Source organism: Artemia franciscana, unplaced genomic scaffold (assembly GCF_032884065.1).
Source record: "Artemia franciscana unplaced genomic scaffold, ASM3288406v1 Scaffold_601, whole genome shotgun sequence".
Taxonomy (NCBI): Eukaryota; Metazoa; Arthropoda; class Branchiopoda; order Anostraca; family Artemiidae; genus Artemia; species Artemia franciscana.
The window spans coordinates 242,261-266,099 of NW_027066312.1; the positions used below are offsets into that span (position 1 = coordinate 242,261).

Genomic DNA, 23,839 nt, shown 5'->3' on the forward strand with positions numbered 1-23,839 from the left:
AATGAACACTATTCTTTGGTATTTGTCATACTGGTAACATAAAATCGGTAATAGAATTGACAACATATCCAAATTACAACCTCGGTCTAAATATGCCATACAAATTTGGAAAGGATTTCAGTTAAATTATCCTAAACATTACACTGAATTATCTCTCATGTAAAGGTGAAAAGATATTAGGCTTAAAAACGAAAATTTATGGGATTAAATTAAAATCAACTTCTATGGAGCTTTGGGTACACCGGCACATAGGATTGTCCATTACAGCCCTCCGTCTTCACATTTGATGAGTAGGTGTGCAACATTGTGTAACGATTAGTGTTACTGAATATTAAATAAAAAAAAACAGGTTTTTTCAACTCAAAGTATGGAGCAACATTAGAAGTTTAAAAATAAACACACATCTGTGATCTTTCTTCTTAAAAAAAATATAAAATTAGTTATTTTTGCGGATAGAATGTCGAAACCTCTACAGTAGAGTTTTCTAATACCCTGAATCTAATGGTATGATTTTCATTTAAATCTTATAACTTTTAGGGGATGGCTTCCCCTATTTTTGAAAATCGAGCCAATTTTCTCAGGCTCGTAGCCTTTAATGGGTAAGAATAATCTTAAAAAAACTAAATTATTTCAAATAAGCCTAATATGATAATTCTTTCGATATATGCATTAGTATCAAATTTCTGGATTTTAGAAATTCAGTTAGTATAGAGCCGGATCGCTCCTTACTTAGAGTTCGGTACCACGAACTATTTGATTTTTGATCTTTTTTAGAAACACTGAAAAATCCCTATCCCCAGGGAAATCCCTCAGCAGAAAATTCGTCCTCCCCCACACGAAAAATAAAAATGTATGCATACTTCCCATTACCAAATACTATATGCAAACAACGGGCGAATTTTATAACTTAACGAACGTTCCCAAAAGGCTTTGAGAGGTCATGTTATCTCCAAAGACATAATTATTGGACCTTTCAAATATGCAAAAATAGCTATCTAAAAGAACAAAATAGCTATCTCAGAATTTTTTCGGACGATTTTGGGAAAAAAGTGACGTCGCACGGAGCCTAGTTGTCCTCGAATTTTTTTCGATCTTTCTATTGGCAAAAGCTTAGGTAGGGTATTTTGAAAAAGTGAATCTGATTGTGTGATTTAAATTAAAATTGTATGACTCCTTGGGGGATTCTTCCCGTTTAAAAAAAAACACAGATTTTCTCAGGCATGTAGCTTTTGATGAGTAAAACTAAACTTAATGAAACTTATATATTTGGAATCAGCATAAGAATTTCATTCTTCTGATGCATTCATTGGTATCAAGATTCTGTTTTTAGAGTTTTAGTTAACATTGAGCTGGATTGCTCCTTACTTACAGTTCGTTAGGGCGAACTGTTTGATTTTTGATCGTTTTTCAAATAGCACCAGAAAATCTGGCTCCACCTCCACGGGGAATTATCCCTCCCCACGGAAATATTCTTTGGACAATTCATTCCTGGTAATAATTTACCCCGGAAAATTACCCTTAACACCTCCACGCGTCAGTAAAGACAAAGCAAGACATATAACGAAATTTCCTGAAAGCGATTCGGATAAATTCACTCAGTATACAACATTCCCTAAAAATTTAACCCCCTGGTGAATTCCCTTTCTATGAAAAATTCGTATCGTGAAAAGTCCTCCCAGCAAAAAATTCATCCTCTCCTCCCCACCTGAAATTTATGTATACTTCTCAAATACTAATACTATATTATATTCATCATGTTATATCCAGAGACATAGTTATTGGACAATTCAAATATACTGAACAAAACAACGGTCTCAGAATCCTGGTCAGACGATTTTTGGAAAAAAGAGGCGTGAGAGGGTGCCTAGTTACCCTTAAATTTTTGGTCACTTAAAAAGGGCACTATAACTTTTGATTTCTATCAGAATGAGCCTTCTCCTATTTTTTAGCAACACTGGGTCGATACGATCACCCCTGAAGGAAAAAAAAACCTCCGAGATCTTTCTTCTGGCAAAAAGTACAAAATAACCTAATTTCGTAGATAGGAGATTGAAATCTCTAAAGTACGGTTCTCTTATGTACTGATTGTTTTGGTATGATTTTCATTAAGATTCTATGAATTTTAGGGTGTTTCTCTTTTTTACGAAAATATGGCAATTTTCTTAGGCTGGTAACCTTTTATGGGTATAACTAAACTCATATATTTAAAATCAGCATAAAAAATATAATTCTTAGATCGAGATATGCAATTCACTACCACCAATTCTTCTACCATCATGTTGCAGCAAGTCCTTGGGAACTAAGCTGTTATGTAAATTGCTTTTCTGTTGTTTTTAGCCGATTCACATCGTGTATTTTTCTACTCGGTAGAATTTTAGAAGTCCTTGGGATCAAGACTGTTGATTCTGGTATATGAAAATGGGGCACTTTTTTCTAAAACAAAACCTTTCACTAGAGTCAATGTACTGGTGTTGGCTTAGTAGATATGATGTATCTTTCACTATATCGTTTTCTTACTCTTTTGTATAGAACAGAATTTAGAACATCGATGTTAAGAACTTAGAAAGGGACTCGATCGTTTGAAAATAGTTTAGAAGGCAATCAGTCTCCATCTCATGCCCTTTTTCTTCCCCATGTATTCGGTAGCTGCCCTTGGAATCATATTGGTCCCATTCTACTGAATGTTCAAAGGGCAAAAATGTGTGCTAGGGGAAGTGTCCCATATAGCCCTAAAGGGAAGGCCCCAAGATTACACAAATAACCAATAAATTATATATATTTTTTTCCGAAAGTTGGCCCTGTTGCAATCTAATAAGATCAGAAAAAGTATTTCTTTAATGCAGGAATGACCTAAATATGGATTTTGTAATCAAACAAGTGGCATAACATAGCCATGTTCAATCTGAGGACTTACTCTGTGCAAAAACAAGCCAAAATCCAACTTGGTGCAAAAATATGCTAAGCACTGACATAAAGCAAATACTAGATCTATGTTGCATGGGCAACGTGAGATGTTGTGGCAACCTTTGCTTCGCCACTTTACTTAGCCATAACACTTTACTTGGTTTCGCCAAGTAAAGTGTTGTGATAGCAGTATTTTGGTTTTGTTTCCTCGCTTCGATTAAACGCTAAAGGTGTTAATCTGTAAGAATCTTAAAATAAATACTAGGTAAACCAAATCGTAAACGTTACAAACCCCTAATTGCAACTAGCAAAATTTGCAAACCCCTCGTCTGAAAATGATTGTAGCCTAAAAGCTTATTATTACTTACAAGTCCCCTATATGTCTTACCACAGGAACCAAATTGGTTTTACCATCAAATACACCGGAAACAAATAATAGGTACACCAACTAGCAAAAGTTGCGAACCTCTCATTACCGAAGTTGATTGTAAGCTAACAGCCGACTGCTGCTCAAAACTCAAAACTCCCATATATGTCTCTCAATTGGTATCAGCCTATTTTTTGTTTCAGTATGTACCTTACTACTGAAGTTGGCAACCCCTTAAAACTTTCAAACTGGTATATATCATGAAAGAATTTTTCTACCAAAACATGGATGACATATACTTAGATCAGCTCGTCAAGAAAGATGTTTCTAACATCGTCACGTAGAAAAGAGCAGAGGATAAACTCTAAATTTTCTTAGTGATAAGAAAATTTTTATGGTTTAAGAGGCACAACTGATACCCTTTCTGGATCAACCTATTTGTGGTGTCAGTGTGTATCTTACTAGTGAAGTTGTCAACCCCTATAAACTTTCAAACTGATATATCTCATGAAGGAATTTTTCTACAAAAATATTGATGACATATACTGTGATCAGATCATCAAGACCAATCGACTGCCGTCGGAAAAAAAAATCTATCTGTCTTAGTTCAAAAGCTGACTTTTGTGCCGTAGGCCAAGTTTCTAACTTCATTACTTAGAAAGGAGCCTTCCTAGAATGTCACGAGAGGGCTCATTCTAGCGTAAATTGAAATTTCTGCTGCCCGTTTTCAGTGATAAGAATTAGAGGGTATCAAGGCCCCCTCCCGCGCTCATTTTTTCCACAAAGTCACCGGATCAAAATTTTGAAAGTATAGATCAAACATTTGTTCAGTATAGACGGAAAACCTAATAATGATGTCTTCGAGGACGCCTTAATCCCCCTCAGTCCACAACTGCTTACATATAGCAATGATTATTGGGAAGTGTACAGAAGTTTTCAGGTGGACTTTTTTGGGGTGGGGATGGGTCGGGGGTTAAGTAGAAGGATCTTTTCATGGAGGAATTTATCATGAGGGAAGAGAAGTTCCATGAAGGGGGTGCAGGATTTTCTAGCATTATTTAAAAGAAAAGGAAAATAAATCCTTTTTTTCAACTGGAATTAAGGAGCAGCATTAAAACTTAAAACAAACAGAAAAGAATACGCACATAAGGGGGTTCGTCTCTTTCACAATACCTTGATCTTTGCGCTAAAGTATTTCTAAGTAATTTCAAATATTTATTCTACGGCTTGTGTCATTCAGGGGTCATTCTTAAAGAACAGGGACGAAGTTCAAGCTTTAGTGTTAAGAGTGACGTACTGACGAGGGGGCGATGCCCCTCATATACGTAATAAAAATATACAAATATAGAAGTTCGTTAGGTAATTCAATTTGTAAGTTACGTATATTTATTACTAATAAAAATTTTCATAAGAAAATCAAAGCGTTCTAGTTACATTTTTAAGTAACCAGAAATGGGAGGGAAACTAGGCCTTCTCCCCCACCTCTTTTGTTATCAAAATCGTTCGATCCAAACTATGAGAAAGCCATTAAGCTAAAAAAAAATTAATAACAATAAAAATATGCAAATATCGTTTTAATTATTCATGTGAGCCAAAATCAAAACATGCATTAATTCAAACATATTCAGAAATCAAATTAAAAATAAAGTTTTATTAACTGCAAGTAAGGAGCAACATTCAAACTTAAAACGAACAGAAATTATTCCGTATATGAAAGGAGTTCCCCCCTCCTCAACACCTCGCTCTTTGAGCTAGTTTTTTTAAGTAGAACTGTGACAAAGAGTTAAATTTTTGCGACAAAGAGTCAAAATGATGGCTTACATTTGGTAATGCCAAAGTTGCATGTCTGTGAACCTTTTTATGTGGTTGATTGTGTTGGGTTTTACTGTTTGTCCTTGGTGATTGGATGGGTGACTAAGGTCAAGGCCTCGTTCAAGGGCTTATCTATCTTAACTACTAAAGCAGGAAAATATCGTTTTTTATTTATTTTTTTTTCTCGCCGAATCCACATTATCAACCTTTATCACCTTATTATATAGTAAACACATTAATAAATATCATTCAGCTTTGAGAACTCAAAATAAATATATTTTTAATTATTTTAATAGTTCATAATTTATCCACTACCATCCAAAAAAATTGGCTGGAAACTTTGAAATTTTGTTTTTGTTCATTCTGGTAGGAATACAGGACCCTTTTAAATGCGGGACCTCATTAGGCCCAGTCGCTCTAATTGACCCTTCTCCTTGTCTAGAAAAATTTTGTATAGAGAACGTGAGGTTGAGGAAGGGACATATCCCCTCCAATGCGGAATAATTTCTATTCGTTTCAAGTTTTAATTTTGCTCCCTGCTAAACAAACTTGCTTTATATTTAATCAAACAGTTCCTGGTAACGAATCGAACAGTTTGAGGTAACGAACTGTAATAAGGAGCGACCCGGCTCTATCAAGTTTGGTATTACTTATCAGAAGTAACGAACCTGAGAAAATTTGCGTTATTTTAGAAAATAGGGAAAAACACCCCCTAAAGGTCATAGAATTTAAACAAAAATCACAAAATCAGATTCAGCGTATCAGAGGACCCTAATATAAAAGTTTCAAGCTCCTATCTAAAAACATAGGGAATTTTCCATTTTTGCCAGAAGGCAGATCATGGATGCGTGTTTATTTTTATTTTATTTTTATTTTTTTTTTCCACGGGTGATCGTCTCGACCCAGTGATCCTAGAATGTTGCGAGAGGACTCATTGTAACGGAAATGAAAAGTTCTAGTTCCCTTTTAAAGTGACCAAAAAATTGGAAGGCGCCTAGGCCCCCTTCTAGGCTAATTATTATCCCAAAGTCGCCGGATCATAATTCTGAGATAGCCATTTTATTCAGTGTAGTCGAAAAACCTTATAACTATGTCTCCGGGGACGACTTACTCCCCAGAGTCCTCGTGGGAGGGGCTACAAGTTACAAACTTCGACCACTGCTTACATATAGTATTGGTTATTGGGAAGTATACAGACGTTTTCAGGGGGATTGTTTCGTTGGGGGAGGAGTTGAGAAGAGGGAAATATGTTGAGGGAACTTTTCATTGAGGAATTTGTCATGGGGGACAAAAATTTCCATGTAGGAAACGCAGGATTTTCTAGTATTATTTAAAAAAAAGAATGCAAAAATAAATATGAAAATTTTTTTTCAACTGGAAGTAAGGAGCAGAATTAAAACTTAAAACGGACAGAGATTATTACGTATATGAGTTTCTCACCACCTCCTAATATCTCGCTCTCTACGCTAAAGTATTTTTAGTAATTTCAACTATTTATTCTACGGCTTTTGTGATTCAGGGGTTATTCTTGAGGAATTGGGACAAAATTTAAGCTTTAGTGTAAAGAGCGAGGTGTCGACGAAGGGTGAACCCCCTCATATGCGTAATAAAAAAATACGAATATAGAAGCTCGTTACGTAAGTTAATTCGTAAGGTATATAAATCTCTTACTAATAAAAACATCCGTAAAAAATTAAAAGTTTTAGTTGCCTTTTTAAGTAATCAAAACATTGGAGGGCAACTAGGCCTCCTCCCTCACTCCTTTTTTCTCAAAATCTTCCGATTAAAACTATGAGAAAGCCATCTAGCCAAAAAAATTAATATGCAAATTTTGTTTTAATTATTCATCTGCGGAGAGCCAAGATCAAAACATGCATTAATTCAAAAACGTCCAAAAATTAAATAAAAAAAAAGTTTTTTCGAATGAAAGTAAGGAGCGACATTAAAGCTTAAAACGAATAGAAATTACTCCGTATATGAAAGGGGCTTTTCCTCGTTAACGCCCGGCTCTTTACGCTAAAACTTTTTTTTGTTTTGCAAAGTAGAGTTAAGAGAAAGAGTCAAACTTTCTTTTATTTGATCGTTTAATAAATCAATCTAAGGAATGCTAAATAATTTAAAAAAGAAATCACGGTCTTTTACAAATTAATGAACCAAAAACCCAAGGTTTTTCTGCCACGAAACACCGGTCAAAATTGAATTGCCTAAAAAATATTTCGATTCAATAACCTGGGTTTTTCCACATTAGACACATTCATTCTGAAGTTAAGTCAATCTATTGGACTTTTTTCTGATATACAGATAAACATTTGAGTATCTTGAAATTAAATAAAGAAAAGACAAGTTCTTTTTTTAACTGAAAGTAAGCAGTGACATTAAAACTCAAAACAAATAGAAATTATTCTGCATACTAAGGGGGAATTCCCTTCTCAACATCTGGCTCAATACGATAAAGCTTTTATTGTTTAAAAAAGTAGTGTTGTGACAAAGAGCAAAATTTTAGGGTAAAGAGTGAGGTGTTGAGGAGTAGATGGCCTTTTTCATACACAGAATAATTTTTGATTGTTTAAGTCTTAATGTCACTCTCTACTTTCAGTTATTTTTTTATTTGTGAACGTTTTTCAACTAATGCAGGTTTAAATTCGGCTCACTGTACATGAAAATTAAAACAAAATTTGTGAACTAATTTTGGCAGATTTATTCTGTATATGAATGGTTGCCCCCTTCTCAAAACTTTGCTCTTTACGCTAAAGCAGTTGGCACTTTTAAAAAAGCTTCCTATTCTAGTTAAACAGCCCGTTTGTTTCATCAGCAGCCCTTAAAAAATTGGTATAAACAGCCAAAATTCAGTGTAAAGAACAAGGCAGTGAGTAAGGGGCAACCCGTCATAATATAGAATAATTTCTGTTTGTTTTTAAAATAATGTAGTATTCCCAGTACTAAAAAAGGGAAAGCCCTTGGGCCAATGTTCTTCTTTTAGGACAATTACGGTGTCACCGGTTTTGTGCAAAGATTTCGAGTTCCTAATTATTGACGAGAAATCTGTGAAGTGTTATACACCGTATAACCAATTCGGCCTCAAGAAAGGAGTAGGCCGCAACCATGCTCACCATTAGATTGCTAATTTACTTCTACATGCTGAAGAAAATAATAAGGTATTACATTTTGCTGAGTTAGACTTAAGTAGAGCCTTTGAAACGGGTAGACATCTGCGTATGTTATTGACTGCTTATAAAAGCAGAGTTAATATTTCTCTCATCCAATTGATACATGATATGTTTGCCCTCTTATAACCTATATCCAAATGTAAAACCTCGCGTTCAGCTCTTCTGCTTAGTCTGATTCCCAATGAAAGTGCTCTTGTACCGAAAGCGGGTGACTTTACGTACATTCACCCTAACGGATCAGTTTCTAACCTTGATCATGTCCTTGTATCTAGCAGTATTTTTAGTTGCTCATTAACAGTAGATGTGCTCCGTGAATTTCTTGTTTCTGACCATTTACCGCTATCGTTCCGAATCAGTGCACCATTTTATCAAATGCACTCAAATCGACCTTTAAAATGGAGTACAATCATTGAATGGAGTAAAATTGATTTGACTCAGTATCAGTACTGGCTCGATAATCTACTTTCAAAGATAGGAATACCTTTTGACTTGCTCCAAACATCAGTGTCTATTCCCACGTCTGAAATTCGTCTAAAACTAAATATGTACTCGTCACTTATTTTGCATGCGCTACTACAAGCGGAATCGCACTTTGTCCCTCGATCCAGAGTCCGTGCTGGGTCACAAGTTAAGGGCTGGTCCGGGAACCCATCCCTTGTTGAAGCCTGCCAGAATGCCAAATTTTGGCTAGGCATATGGATAGAATGCAGGAGACCCAAGAACGGCTTAGTGAACCAAATGTGGATTTCCACAAAGTGCCATTTTTCCAAAGAACTGCAAAAACATAGAGCCGCTATTCGTTTTGATTTTTCAGAAAAGGTAATGTGTAATCCGACGCTTCTGTGGCAAAGTTTGACCCGCAACCAGAGTGAAAGAAACGCTCAGTCAGCTCATATTTCTGCTGAGGCCTGGCAACAGTATTTTTTGAAAGAGTTTTCAGAACCTGATTCCAAAGTGGAATATCCCCTTAAATGTGATCTCAATCCGATACTGTCAAAAAAGACTAAACCCACGTTTATTGTTTCACTGTCTGATTTTATAAATTCTGCGCAAAAAATCATGAAACCTTTTTCGAGGGGTACAGATAATATTTGTGCTAAACATATTCTTCTTAGAAGTCCTCTACTACTTTGTCACCTTGATCTCATGTTCCAAATGGTGTCCACAACTGGAATAGTTCCAACCTCGTTCTCTTCTGATCGTCTTACTCCTGTTCCAAAAAAAATAAATTGCTGAATGAGTGTTCTTCATATCGCCCTATTACGGTTGCTACTACTTTCTGCAAGATTTTTGAAACACTCGTAATGCCAGAACTTACAGATAAATGCTACATGCCGCCATATCAGTTTGGCTTCCAAAACGGCCTAGGGTGTGCCCACGCGCTTACTGCAATATCGTCAATACTTATAGATGCTGATAAGTCTGGTGATTTGCTCGTCCTAGGAAGTCATGATGTAAGCCATGCTTTCGACTCTCTGATTCACGCACAAATTCTTCTTGAGCTATATAAGCGGGGAGTTGACACTTCTGCCATTCGTGCTTTGTATGATATGTATAACCATCTTGCTGTTGTAATCAGGCTACCTGATGGGACCATAACACGCTTCGTTATTCCAGTCCGTCGAGGCGTCAGACAGGGTGCCCTTACCTCTCAAGTTCCCTTTAATAACTGTAAACTGAACGCCCAATCCAGCGCAGTTCCTTCGTGTATTTTAAAAGGGATTGATGTGTAATTTATCGCTTATGCAGATGATATTTTTAACCCGAGTCGAACAGTATAGTCGTTCGAAAATTTTGCTATTTTAAGTAAAGAATATGCTAAGATTAACCTTACATTCAATAGAGAAAAATCGGACGTGGTTCTGTTCAACTGGGTTGAAACTCGAGCAGGATTTACTATTAATCTCGACGGCGCGCCAGTTTCCCGAAAATCACAAATGAAATATTTAGGGCTTCCTAACGGTGACACTCTTAAAGCAACTAGAAGGCTCTTGATCCTTCATTTCCAACGTCGAACACCAGCTGCATACGGAAGCTTGGTATCAAACAAACTTCGATTCAACCGCAAACTGCTAGCGAAACTTTACAATGCATCTGCACTCCCGAATTTCCTATACCTTGTACCTTTTTGGCGTACATTTACGATAACCGAGACGAAGGAGCTTTGGCGAATCTATTTCCGGTATGTCAAATACCTGCTTGGCCTTCCACCATGGTCAAGCAGCTCCTGGGTCATTAAAAGATACGGCATCATAGACCCGAACGCTTCTATCAGAAAAAGCATAGAAGCTTATAATAGTAGAATTGGTCGGCACCTATGGAGCGCTATTTTGATTCAATGAATGTTTTGCTTTTGTATGTTTTAATTGTTTTTAAGTAAGGTGAAGTGTTGCAAAGTTTTTTGTGTAGTTTTTTAGGTCATTTTCTTTTTCATCTTTTCTTTTATTCACATTATACTCCGTTTTTCATGTGTATTATAACGGGTTATAAATAAATTCAATTCAATTATTGGTCAAAGGACCTATGATATACTCCTTCGTTAATAATGTTTGTTCTTACATGTAGTTACTCTTAATTCTTTTTTTTTATATTTTTTTCCTGACAGTTTTTCTTTGATTTGGTTTCGTGTGTATTTGTCAGGATTTATTTTTTTCTTTCTTTATACTCAAACAGTGTTGTATTTTTCATTTATGATGGGCAATAAATTTATACATCTTTACGTACATACATGATCGTCTGTCTAATTGTTTACATAATTGTTTCTATGACTGTTTATTCAATTTCTGTTCATTTTGGGTTTCATTTATTCTTTCAACAGTAATTTCTGGTTGTTTTGAGTTTGAGTTATTGTAGGTTACTACTTCTTGTGATCTTAAGTTTAATGTGGCCTTTACTTTTCTTTAAGAAACATTTTATTCGGAATTTTTTTAAAATTAATTATCAAGAAAGAATTGTTTTCTAACTTTACGCTGTCCAAATACTTTTTACCATCCCCCTTAATGTGTCCAATCTTTATAAGTCTAATGCCTCATGTCACCCGTCACTTGTCTTTGTGGCTCTGAAACCAGTTTATTCATATCTAATTGAAGCGTTATCCTTGAGCAAGTTCCGTTTAATAATCAAGTACCCATCTCTTATGAAGAACCCTCTAAACATAACTTCGTGCCCAAACCCCGTGAAACCCTACCTCCATCCAATTCATTTCATCTCCTTTGGCAATCCTATCAATGCGACTCTGGTTTGAGAGTTCTTACATGTAAAAACTTTCCTGAAATAAATCGTAATTGTTCTCCTTTGCTGTCACCTAGAACTACTTGCACCTTCCAAATCGGCCCCACAACCCTAAGCAAAAACCTTGCCCAAGAATCACAGAAATTCATCAACTGTCACGTTTTTAAAATCGCATTAAATTTCTTAAATTTTATTTACTAATCCTGAAATACTTCATTTTAACAAGGTTACAGAACTTGAGGTGCCATAAAAATTGAATCAAATTGAAGTTATAGTTATTACATAACTGCGGTCCCAGGACTCAGATTCATCACTAGTTGACATAAAGTTGCCTCTGGGCTATTCACCTTCCTGTAACAGTCACTGCTTCAAATGAATTGCTATCAATTTGTTGAAGAGTTGTGATTTTTTCACAGACTTTCCAACTTCTTCCCAATTGCCTAGTCTCACAAATGTTGGCAGCGCTTCTGTATAAAAAAAGATTTTTTTTAACTGCAAGTAAGGAGCGACATTAAAACTTAAAACGAACAGAAATTATTCCGCACATGAAAGGGGTATTCCCTCCTCAACGCTTGGCTCTTTACCCTAAAGTTTGACTCTTTCTCACTACCCTACTTTTTAAAAAATTATAAAACTTTAGCGTAACGAGTGAGGCGTTGAGGAGAAGACAACTCCTTTCTTATACGGAATATTTTCTGTTCGTTTTAAGTTTTAATGTCGCTCCTTACTTGCAGTTAAAAAAAAACTTGTTTTTTTATTTAATTTCTGAACATTTTTGTATTAATGCCTGTTTTGATTTTGGCTCACCGCACCTGAATAATTAAAACGAAATTTGAATATTCATTTTTTTCGGCTATATGGCTTTCTCATAGTTTTAATCGGACAATTTGATTTAAAAGAAAGGGGTGGGGGAGGAGGACTAGGGCCCTCCAATTTTGGTGTCTTAAAAAGGCAACTAGAACTTTTTATTTTTTTACGAACGTTTTTAATGGTAATAAATATACGTAACTTACGTAACGGACTTCTACATTTTTATATCTTATTACGTATATGAAACAGTTCGACCCCTCTTCGATACCTCGCTCTTTACACTAAAGCTTTAATTTTGTCCCAATTCTTTAAGAATGATCCTTGAATCACCAAGGCCGTAGAATAGATAGTTGCAATTACTAAAAATAATTTAGCAATAAGAAATATAAATTAAAAATAAGAAGATGTGAATAAAAATAAGAGTGAGGCACTGTAAAGGAGATGAATCCCCTTATTTACGTAATAATTTTTGTTCTTCTAGGTTTAAAAACTGCTCCTTACATCCAGCTGAATTTTTTTTCTCATTGTTTTTTTTTTAGTAATGCTAGAAAATCCTGTAGCCCCTACATGGAAATTCTCTTCCCTCGTGATAAATTCCTCCATGGAAAGATCTTCCCATGTATCCCCCTCCTCTGATCCCCCCTTTCAACACGAAACAGTCCCCCCGAGAACGTCTGTACACTTCTCAATAATCCTTACTATATTTAAACAATGGTCAAGGTTTACAACTTTCAGCCCCTCCCCCAGGGACTGTGGGGGATTAAGTCGTCCTGAAAGACATAATTATTAGGTTTTTCGACTATGCTGAACAGACTAGGCTATCTCAAAATTTTGATCCTGTGACTTTGGAGAAAAATAGAGTGTGGGAAGGGGCCTAAGTGCCCTCTAATTTTTGGGTCCCTTAGAAAAAGCCACTAGAACTTTCAATTTACGTCAGAATGAGCCCTCTCACGACATTGTAGGATCACTGGGTCAATACAATGACCCCTGGGGAAAAACAAAAAACAAATAAACACGCATCCGTAATCTGTCTTCTGGTAAAAATACAAAATTCCTTATTTTCAAACAGTTCGTGGAAACGAACTGTAGTAAGGAGCGACCCGGCTCAATAGTAAACGAAACTCTAAAAGACGGAATATTGATGCTAAAAGATACATCAAAAGAAGCAAATTTTTATGCTGATTTTCAATATATAAGTTTCATCAAATTTAGTCTTTGTTATCAAAAGTTAAGAGCCTGATAAAAATTTGCCTTATTTTGGAAAATAGGGGGAAACACCCCCTAAAAATATATAATCTTCACGAAAATCACACCATCGTATTCAGCGTATCAGAGAACCATATAGCAAAAATTTCAAGCTCCTATCTACAAAAATGTGGAATTTCGTATTTTTTGCCAGAAGACAGATCACGGGTGCGTGCTTATTTGTTTTTTTTTTTTTTGTTTTTTTTTCCTAGGGGTCATTGTATCGACCAAGTAGTCCTAGAATGTCGCAAGAGGGCTCATTCTAACGAAAATGAAAATTTCTAGTGGCCTTTTTAAGTGACCAAAAAAATTGGAGGGCACTTAGGCCCCCTCCCACGCTCATTTTTCCCCAAAGTCAACGGATCAAAATCTCGAGATAGCCATTTTGTTCCACATAGTTGAAAACCATAAGACCTATGTCTTTGGGAATGACTTACTCCCCCACAGTCCCTGGGGGAGGGGCTGCAAGTTGCAAACTTTGAACAGTGTTTACATACAGTAATGGTTACTGAGAAGTGTACAGACGTTTTCAGGGGGTTTTATTTTTGGTTTGGGGGGTGGGGTTGAGGGGAGGGGACTATGTGGGAGTATCTGTCCTTGGAGGAATATTTCATGGGGGAAGAGAAATTCAATGAAAAAGGCGTATTACTATAAAAAATAATAATGAAAAAATAAACATGAAAAAGTTTTTTCAACTGGAAGTAAGGAGTAGCATTAAAACTTAAAACGAACAGAGATTATTACGCATATGAGAAGGTTCTTCACCTAAATATCTCGGTCTTTATGCTAAAGTATTTTTAGTAGTTCCAACTATTTATTCTACGGCCTTTCTGATTCAGGGGTCATTCGTAGAGAATTGGGACAAAACTTAAGATTTAGTGTAATGAGCGAGGTATTAACGAGGGTGCAAACCCCCTCATATACATAATAAAAATATAAAAATATAAAAGTTTGTTACGTAAGTTAATTCTTAAGTTACGTATATTTTTTACTAATAAAAACGTTCGTTAAAAATTAAAAGATCTAGTTGCCTTTCTAAGTAACAAAAAAATAGAGGGCAACTAGGCCTCCTTCCCTGCCCTTTATTTCTCAAAATCATCTGATCAACACTAAGAGAACGCCATTTAGCTAAAAAAAGAATTAATATGCAAATTTAATTTTAACAATTTATGTGCGGAGAGCCAAAATCAAACATGCATTAATTCAAAAACGTTCAGAAATTAAATAAAAAAAACTAGTTTTTTTAACTGAAAGTAAGGAGCAACATTAAAACTTAAAACGAACAGAAATTACTCCGTGTGTGAAAGGGGCTGTTTCCTTCTCGACACCCCGCTCTTTACGCAAAAGTTTGACTCTTTGCCACAATTCTACCTTTTAAAACAATTAAAAACTTTAGCGTAAAGAGCGAGGCGTGGAGAAGGAAACAGCCCTTTTCATACGCGGAGTAATTTCTGTTCGTTTTAAGTTTTAATGTTGTTCCTTACTTTCAGTTAAAAAAAACTAATTTTTTTATTTAATAGTAGATAGTAGCTTGAAACGTCTACAATAGGGTTCTCTGACACGCTGAATTTCATGGTGTGATTTTCTCAGGATTGTAACTTTTTATAGGCAGGACTAAACTTGTTTAAACTTATATATTTAAATTCAGGATAAAAATGCAATTCTTTTGATGTAACTATTGGTATTAAAACTATGTTTTTTTTTAGAGTTTTGGTTACTATTGAGCCGGTTCATTCCTTACTACAGTTCGTTGCCACGAACTGTTTGATCAAGTATTTTCTTCTTTTTTTATTGATTTACTAAAAACACCGAAGAAGCTTTTCTTAAACGATGAATTATTAATTACAAAAGGTTTTCAACTCCATCAATTTCCTTTAAAATTTGCTATTAAACAGCCCTATACCATGCTCCAGTGCTGAGCTGTTTGTGGAAAAAATTGAGGCCGTATATGAAGAATACCGTGGTTTTAGCCACTTTTTGTGATTTTTAAGCCAGTATATTATTGTGTTTGTGATTATATATCAGTATTTGACTATATATATACCAATATGTCTTGTGATCATAGCCCACCCTAAAGACATTGTTATGCGATTTTTGGACTATTGGTAACAAAATAGCTATCTCACATTTTCAATTTATTGCGTTTTGGGAAAAGAGGATGTGAGGGAGGCGGGCGAGTTGTTCTCCATCAAGCTTCACTCTTAAAAAGGATCTAGAACTGTATATTTCAAATCAAATGAGCCTCTTCTAAAGTTCACCCGACCACCCCTTCAAAAAAACGTAATATACTTTTAGGGCATAACTTACAACCGTTACCCCAAACTCTGGGGTATTCTTTCCACTCCAAGAGATTTATTGTGTTATCTTTGGACTATTTTTGAACAAGTGAATATTTCAAAAATTTTATTGGATGTATTTGTTAAGAATACAAAGTGGGGGCAGCTACCCCAAATCCCTTGGACTTTTAAAAAGTGAACTATGATTTCCAATACAATAAGGCTCCTCCAGAGTTTTTACGATTACTATTCCATTAAAAATTTCCTATGCCCTCAGGGCATAGTTTACAACCCTTGCACTGAGGGCTGTGGGGAGGTTATCATTCTCAAAGACATAATTCTCAGACCTTTCACCTATGCTGAACAGAACAGCTATCTCAAAATTTTGATTAGAAATGTCTTAGGAATTGACGAGCATGGGGAGGGGGGCTTGTTGCCATTCACTCACTTTTGACTATTTTAACAAGTAGTCATCTCAAAATTTCTGTCAGATATATTTCGGAGAAATTCAAAGTGTGGCGGAAGGATTATCTTCCCTTGGATCACTTTGAATCTTAGAAAGGTCATTAGAACTTCTGATTACCAATCCAATGAACACGCTCCAAAGTTTTTACGACCTACCTTACTATAAGAAACCTTATATCCCCCCAGGACATAGCTTACAGCTCTTGCTCTGAGGGTAGGTTGGGGGTAGGGAGGGGGACTCTTCTTCAAAAACATAATTTACGGACGTTTTAACTAAGTTGAACAAAATGCATGTCGCAAAATTTTGATTGGATATGTTTGGCGAAATATTGGGCTTGTGAGGGGGGTTTGTTGCCGTCCGATCACGTTCAGTAATTAAAAGGGTCAATAACCCCTTCAATTTCTAATCAAATGAGCATTTTTTGAAATTTTTACGACTAAAACTACGACCATCTAAAAATTTCTATCAGATGCATTTTGGGATAATACGAGGTTTTGAGGTATCCACCCTCTGATCACTGATTCTTGAAAGAGCCTCTAAACTTCTTATAACCGATGCAATGGGCCCCCTCCAAAGCATATACGATCACCCTTTCTATATAAACCATATATACCCTCAGGGCATAATTTACAACCTTTGCCCTAAGAGCTCTAGAGGAGTATCTTCCTTAGAGACAGAATTTGTGGAACTTATAATTACGCTGAACAAAATGGCTGTCTCAAAATTTTCATTGGATGTCTTCAGGAAAATATTGGGCGCGGAAGGGCGGATAGTTGCCCTCCAATCACAGTCAACTATTAAAAAGAGTATTAGCCCTTTTAATTTCCAATCGAAAGGACCCCTTTTGAAGTTTCTACGACAATTACTTCGATGCAAAGTACCCTGGTTCAAGACAAAAAATAACAATAATAAATAATACACTGTGCCCACATCGCTCTTTACTTAGGCAGTGCTATTGCGCTGCTTATGATTCCTTCCCAACCTAAGCAGAACTTAGCAGCTTCCTTGTTCATCATGAACACTCCTCCCTGTCTATTTACCTCATCCCTCCTGCCAGACTCAAAATGTCGATATGATGGTTGTTGTTTAACTTCTCAATATTCAAGGTTGCAATTTTATATATTTATATGGCATAACTACCCATTTATAAATATCATGCTAAAAATAAAAAAAAAAAATAATCTCTTCTATTTTGGATCAAAATGGGATCGAGGATTAAATGATTTATACGCTCAAGACAGCAAATCTTTCAATAACAGTCACAAATCTCTTGATGAAACAGTTCGTGGTAACGAACTGTAAGTTCGTTATACATTTGCCATCAGCTTGAATAACTAGTAGTTTGAATAACTTATATATCTGAAATCAGCAGAAATATTTGGTTCTTTTTATATATCTATCGGTATTAAAATACCGTTTTGAAGATTTTCGGTTACTATTAAGCCCGGGTCACTCCTTCTTATAGCTCGTTAAAACGAAATGTTTTAAACCTGTTTGATCTTCCGGTTGCTATAACATGTCACATTTAAAGATCTGCGTACCGCAACTTAATAACACTAAATAAAAAAAAAACAAGTTTTGCTTTATGTGAAAGTAAGGAGCAGCATTGAAACTCAAAACAAACACAAATTCTTCTGTATATGAATGTGTTGCCCCCACCTCAATACCTTGCTCTTTACCTAAATCCTTTAGGACTTTCAAAAAAGCTTCTAATTCAGATTTAACGGCCCTTATATTTAGGAGCCGTTCTTAAAAAATTGGAACAACCTATCAAACCTTAGTGTAAAGAACAATGTATTGTGGAGGGGGTAACTCCTTCAAAAACTGAATGATTTCTATTTATTCTGAGTTTTAATGTTGCTTCTTATTTTCAGTTAAGAAAAAATAGTTTTTATTATTTAATTTCTGATCGTTTTTCAAATAATGCCGGTAAATTCAGCCCACCCTCCTTTAATATTTCCCTCTCCCATGGGAAACTACTCCGTGGAAGTTTTTCCCGAGTAAAATACTTACTCCCGTTAAATTCCCTCTGGACAATTCCATCCTTAATGAAAATCGCCCTCTCCCTACGAATTTCTAGCGGAAGATTCAGCCTGAAATATTGTCCTTAGAATACTTTCGTTTGAAAAAGACTTAAATTTCTAATTGTTTTCCCTTTCACTCTGAATTTCCTCTCTTCCGTGGAAATATTTTCCTGGAAATTCAAGTATGCTGAAAAAAGCCCCCAGATAATTCCCCGGATCATCTCCTAATGTAAAATTGAGTTGGCAAGGAGGAAATAATGCAATTAAAAAGAATTTTGTGTATGAATCTTGTTAAATCCACCCAGTGTAAAATTCCCCTGGAAAGTTTACCCCCCAGAAACTTCTCTTCCCATGGAAGATTAGCCGTGTAGAAAATCCCCCCAACAGATATTTCACCCCTTCCCACTGACAACTCTCTATATACTTACCAAAACGACTTACCGACCTTTCCCCTGGGGCTGGGGGAGTCATGCTATATCCAAAGGTATGCTTGCCAGGTATTTTAACTATAATGGACAAAATAGGCATCTCAAAATTTTGAGGAAAATAGGGCAATAGAAACGGGGCTAGATGCCCTCCAATCTTTTTTGTCACTTAAATAGGGGATTCAAATTTTTAATTTTATTCGAATGAACCCTTTCCCAATATTCTTGAACAGTTGGGTCGATGCGATCACCCCTGATGAAAAAAAACCAATGAACACGTATCCGTGATGTTTCTTCTGGCAAAAAGTACAAAATTCCACTTCACAGATAGATAAGTGTATTTTAAAGCCAAATATACAGCCATGAACACAGTACAATATCATAAACGAAAGACATAAATAACATGAACTTTGATCAGTGATCATCATAAAACGCTTACATGAAACATTGCATTAACCTAATACTAGTACTTAATACTTGAAAAAAGGGTCTATGAACACTCGGAAAAGGACATAAATAAAACATTACATTTACTTTGTACTGAAATTTTTCAAACTATTTATTTATTATTATTATGTTTTTTATTTAACAAAGTTTCCAGATACCCTGCTACTCTACAAATAAACTGAGGCGACGCACTATTTAAGACACCTGGAAGTATCAACTTATTATTTCCAAAAATCCCTTCCCTTATCGTAGAGAGCCCCTGGCACCGGCTTAAACAATGCACTAAATAATCTTTTTTAACTCTGCAAAGCAGGCAAGTATATCTGTCTTCACTAGAACATCTTTCTTTAGAATACTTTATAAATTTTGTACTGTCTTAACCTCATTTTCCCAATTTTTATTTATATAAGTTGGTCCAACACCTTCATTCAAAACAAAGGAAAACCCTGTTTTGTCTAAAATGTCTTTTATTTTCAGTGGTTATGATCTTTTATTCCCCTGCGAGAGTAAATTTTCATAAGCTGCCTTAAGCAACCTGTCACTTGGTAACTGGACGATTTTCATCCAAAATTTAAACATTGAGACTAGTCTGGAATTTATTAGTTGCCATATACCTAGATCGCAATTTAAAACTGGGAATGAGCTGCTCTATGCAGCCCAAACAATCTCTTAAAGTACCCTAATTGAATACTCCCTAACTGAGCCGCTCTGTCATACCCCCAAATCTCTGCTCCGTAATGTAGAATGGGCTTTTATGTAACGACAATTTTTTTTATTCCCATTACTTTATTCCGGAAAATTGTAAACATTGCTGCTCTTCCCCGGTTTAAAGTTTCCTTTATATAAGAATTCTATCTTCAATTACTTTGAAAAGTATATCCAAGATACTTAGTTTTATCCACAACTCGTATCTCCTCCCCCTTAAACCAAAATTTACTTTCACATTTATCGTTTCTCTTGTTAAATATAATCACTTTTGACTTCTGAACATTTACCTGCAGGCACTTCATCTTTGATGATCATTTGTTAAATCCAGGAGCTTCAGTAAATTATTTGCCAAATTCGCCACTAGAGCAGTGTCATCCGCAAAAAACAATACTGGTAAGTTTTTATTACCTAATCTCACTGTTGAAACCCATTTTTTGCTAAAAATTCAGCAATATCATTAATAAAAAGACCAAAAAGTAGAGATGACAAGGTGCTTCCCTGCTTTACTCTTTTCTTAACTTTAAAAGGCCTCGAAATACCCGACCCACATACTCTTACTATTGCACTAGTTTAAAAATACATATTTACAACCAAACAAATGAAACAAGAAGGTAGCCCCATATCATGTAGGCTTTTTTTTAAGTAGAACTCTATTGACATTATGAAACGCTTTTTTAAGTCTAAAAATGGACTTATTTTTTCCTGTTCCATACTTTTCAATTAATCCACTTAAAATAGACGCTCTATCTGTGGTACTATAGCCTTTTCTAAAACCTCCCTGTTCTTCTCTCATAACTCCAATACCCTCTAGCCAATCATTTAACCGGCTGTCTAAAATTTCCTCAAAGATTTTGCTAAGTATAGGAGCTAAGGCTATCAGCCTATAACTCTCATGGTCCCTGGCACTCCCACCTTTAAGTATAGGTACCATTATCGATGTCCTCTATGTAGAAGGCCATACTCCATCACTAATGATTCTATTAAATATGTAAACTAACACAGGTAATATCACATTAAGTGACCTCTTTATCAAAATTGCTGGTATTCCATCTGTTCCTGGTCCAGATCTTCCTTTCATATTCCTGACAGCTTTCCTAATTTCTTCTGACGAAATTTCCCTTACCAAATCATAATCCTTTTCCCTCATAGGGAACAAAACAAAATCGCTCCAGTTTTCATTACTTTTTTCTATGCATTCTCCTTCTATACTCTCTAAATAACCTGACCAAGTATCGGCCGCTGGGATATCTGATAGGGCCTTTGTTTTATTATCATTTGATTTCTTTTTTGACCAGAACTTTTTTGTATTACCTAGATTAAAAGCTTGCTCAAGCTCCTCCAGTTCTTCTCTAAGCTTCTGCCACTTTTTTCTTTTTATCAACCTTTTATATTCTCTTCCTTTTTCTTTAAATATCAACAATAATTCATGATTTTCTTCAGATGAAGAGTAATTTTTAACTGCCTCTAGTAAATAATTTTTCATTACTTTACAATCAGTGTCCAAGATATTTACATTTATATTCTTATTTAACCTTTCAGACTTTTGAGCACAATTATAGATAACTGAACCTAATTCAATTAGAGTCGTATCAACATCCATTTATGATTTGTAAATAATTTCAAGCCTTTCAGTTGCCCTGGGCCTTGTAAGTTCATTTCCCAACAACTCCAGCTCCTCGCCCTCCAATCGGCTTTTAAAGGCTTCTTGTAATAAACATTTTTTTCAAAATCATCATGATTATTCTTCACTACATTTGCTTTACCCATTATTCCTGTTATAAGGCTTAGTTTAACCTCCACTGGAAAATGATTTGACCCTATGATACTTAGAACCTCATCGCACATTGTGTATTTCACAAGCTCAAGCACAACCAATATATAATCAATTATGCTTGGATTTTTTCCTGACAGAGGTAAACTCACCCACCTCTGCATCCTTACCAAATCGTCCATTTCAAACCGAAAGAGCACTATCAGAGCATAGCTCTAGAAGTCTCCTACCCCTGCAATTAACCTTTTTTTTTAAAGTGCTTGCTAATTCTAGATGTCTTATAAATATCAGATATCAAATCTGGTGTTCCTAAAAGAGAAGCTTCATTCATTTCATTACATAAGTCAATATAAGCGTTAAAATCCCCCACAACTAAAAAATAATCATTTTCATATCGACATCGTAAATGTCTCATCTCTTCTTCGAGCAGATCCCATGTTGATTCAGTACTATATGAGCTATTCTGAGGAGCTTTATATACCACTCCAAGCATCAATCTTTTGCCCTTTGTAAGAGGAATTCGAACACATGCAATTTTTTCTGAATTGCTAGGAACACTTATATAATTTTGTAAAAAGCCCTGCTTAATTAACACTAAAATACCACCATAATATTTCATATTTTCAGCCACTTTACTAGTAACATTTTTTACTGAATAACCTTTGAAATATGACACTGAATTTTCACTGTACAACGTCTCAATTAAAGCAATAACATCCACATCAAAATAAATCTTGTAATATATGTTCTACCTTATTTTTTACACCTTGGATATTTCATGTAAATATACGCAAATTCACTTGGCAATAAAACATCATGTGCTAGTAGGACGTACGGTGAGACGGGATCTTCACTATGTGGGAACGAAAGTCGATGGTAATCACTAGTATGTGCAGTAGCCGGGCTCTTTGATGGACCTTTATAGTTAACTTCTTTTCTCACACCATTACGAATGTCAGAATGGCTCTTGTCTTCTGGACCAATGATTTCACTAACTTTTCTAACTCTTTTTTCAATATTATTCGTAGCTTTAGAAAATTTTCTAGTTTTTTCAAAAGCCTTTGGTGCGCTTTTGGATTGTTGTTGTGAATTATCTTTTATATTGAGCTCCACCACCGTTTCGGTATCGCTCTCAGAATTTTCGGATACCGACTCACAATATTTGAAAAAGTCCATTCTTTTAGCCACAGATTCAACCGAATTATTTCTTTTTGCTAACGTTTCTCTATTCTGCCAGTTTGGCTTAACGTTTTCCCTGCTGGATACTACCTCTTTCACGCACTTGGAGGAGAAGTCGAAAATAAACGTTTTGCCGTCTATAAATGATATTTCTCCTCTCAGCTTTGCTTGGTGGCGCTTAGAAAGGGCATAATTTAAGACCAATTTCAAATGTTTGCGTGCTTCCCTTTGCCTTTGGGTGTAATCTGGAGCTGCCAATATCCCACTTCTCTTTAATAGAGGGTTAGATCTCAAAATAATACCACGAATTTCAACTAAATTTAGTTTTAATACAACTGGACCAGAACGAATTCTAAACACATCTTTCACGTCATAACGGGAAAGGCCTAAATTGGATATGTACTTATTCAGAGTCTTAAGAATTTCTTCTTTCAGAATAGTCACTGCCGTATTAATGGGAGGAAAGTTATAGAGTACTATATTTGAGCTTCTAAGTTCTTCCTCTAAAGCATCTGAGCGATGACTAGTTGCGCTTAAATACTTTCTCAATACCTCGATTTCCTTTTTCGCCTCTTCATTAGCTCGTGCATTTCCTACCAATTTCTCATTTATGGCAGCTAATTGGCTTTCAACTGAAGTAACTTTATTTAGAACTTCCGGAAGCGTCATTTCCAATGTCTCAGTCAAGCGAGGCATTAGGTCCAACTTGAAATTAATTTCTTCTAAAAACTAAGCGGTTGCTCCTTCTTCAATAGACATTTCAGGGGAAAACTAATTCTTAAGGGAATAGTGGCAATATCCATTAACAAACCACCGCCGACGAATAACTCTTTTTTACTAATTCTGGTATAACTCATTTCTAACTCTTAATTCCGAATTTCAATCTTTATTACCAACTTCAATCAATAGCTACTATTGCAATCAAAAACTCAAAAAAGCTAAAAGACATACCAGCATAGCATCTGATGATTACAAAATTATCTTTTTCAATTAATGCAAGTTTCATC

At 35.5% G+C, this 23,839-nt stretch overlaps 1 protein-coding gene across 5 annotated transcripts in view; it reads left to right on the forward strand.

The window, feature by feature from the left end:
* Nucleotides 1-23,839, forward strand: part of LOC136043445 (uncharacterized) — a 147,457-nt gene that overhangs the window by 87,035 nt on the left and 36,583 nt on the right. The gene's annotated exons all lie outside the window — the stretch shown is intronic.